Source organism: Myodes glareolus, chromosome X (assembly GCF_982192425.1).
Source record: "Myodes glareolus chromosome X, mMyoGla1.1, whole genome shotgun sequence".
NCBI classification, from domain to species: Eukaryota; Metazoa; Chordata; class Mammalia; order Rodentia; family Cricetidae; genus Myodes; species Myodes glareolus.
The window spans coordinates 13414446-13415881 of record NC_142053.1 but is presented as its reverse complement, the minus strand read 5'-3'; the positions used below and the strand labels follow the sequence as shown (position 1 = coordinate 13415881).

General features: G+C 35.7%; 1 long non-coding RNA gene across 1 annotated transcript; it reads left to right on the top strand.

The window, feature by feature from the left end:
* The first annotated feature begins 437 nt into the window (after positions 1–437).
* LOC146889255 (uncharacterized) lies at positions 438–1182 on the top strand. Its single transcript, XR_015000490.1, has 2 exons — positions 438–673; positions 837–1182. It is a non-coding gene; the product is annotated as an uncharacterized LOC146889255 (long non-coding RNA).
* The last annotated feature ends 254 nt before the right edge of the window (positions 1183–1436 follow it).

Below are 1436 nucleotides of genomic sequence, written 5' to 3'. Positions count from 1 at the left end.
AGACAATTGTTCAAGAGAAGTCTGATATGGATCCACATGTTTTGAAGTATTTTAGAAATGACATCTAAAGTTCTATGCATTTCTGAGACCTATAATACAAAATTAATAAATAAAAATGGAATTGTTTGGGAGAATAAGTGGGAGAATTTATTCTACCATATGGGTTAATATTTTTCAAACCAGAGAAAAGGAACAGTGAAAGACCATTTTGAAATTATTTTAGTTGGTGTATAGAAACACTTCCCCTTTAATCAAAATCATTTGAACTATGTCATTACTACTGTCCTTCCCACTCCCTCATGGAATTATTAAGGGGCATGGCTTTGTGACAGCCCCACTATCCTAAACATGCCATTGGTTGAAGAGTTTTCCTCTTTGCCAATCAGAGACAAAGGATGTGACTTCTCATTGCCATGGTTTCAAAGAGAGAGAGGTCAGGCTAGCTGAAGCTAACTTTAACCATTTTAGTCACATCATGAAGGTCCTTCTCAAGGAGCCAGTTGTTAGTGAGGGAATGGTTAACAGTGAGAAGTCAAAAGGCTTTAGATCCCAGAACATCTCAGAATTCATCTGTGAAAATGAGTTAAGAACAGTCAGAAATAAAAGAGGTCAAAGCACCAGAATCCAGAAGAAGGGACATCATGGCTATTCACGGAAGAACAAAAGAGACAAGGTCAGAGAATCTTATGCTTCTCTTCTTTTCTCCCAAGTTCCTCACCTATTATTCCTTCCTTGCTTCTATCTTTTTCAGAATAGATCTTCAACTAATAACCATTTTCAAAACGACAACTTTTTTATGTATTGATAGAAACAGTGTTATACTTTTGTCTTAATAGATCTGGAAAGTGGTGACAAAAATAAAATCAGTATCTGAAGACAATTCAGAGAATAAGAAAGATGAAAAAAAGCATATCATAATGGTATTTTCTTGCCAATTCAAGAAAAAGAGAAAGCATCAAAAATATGAGAAAGCAGAGGTTCCTGGAGAACTTCATACTCGAAAATGATGCTGTTTTTCCATCAGGTTCTGGCTATTTGCCAGAAACTACTGCATCCTCTCCACCTCACAATGGAGCACAGAAGCTGTTTTATATTTGTCAAGAAACTACCTAATCTTATCCAAGTGAAGAGGATGTTTTGAAATTGTTGATTTAAATATAATAAAATATCAAGTGAAAATGAGTTTTGTTTCACTGTGTGGTGTGTTTGGTTGGTGAGGAGGGAGGAAAAGTAACCAAGGGGAAAATACTTGAGGAAGGAGAGAGAGATGGGACCGCTTAGCAATGTCGGGTGAAACTTCTGAATGACAGTAAATGAGGACAGGAGGGAGACTGAACAATGAAGAGAAATTTCTTTAACAGTTTCTTTTTTTTTTTTGAAAATAATTTTATTAAATTATAAAAGTTTCCATTTACGCCCCTCTTCCCAACATCCTC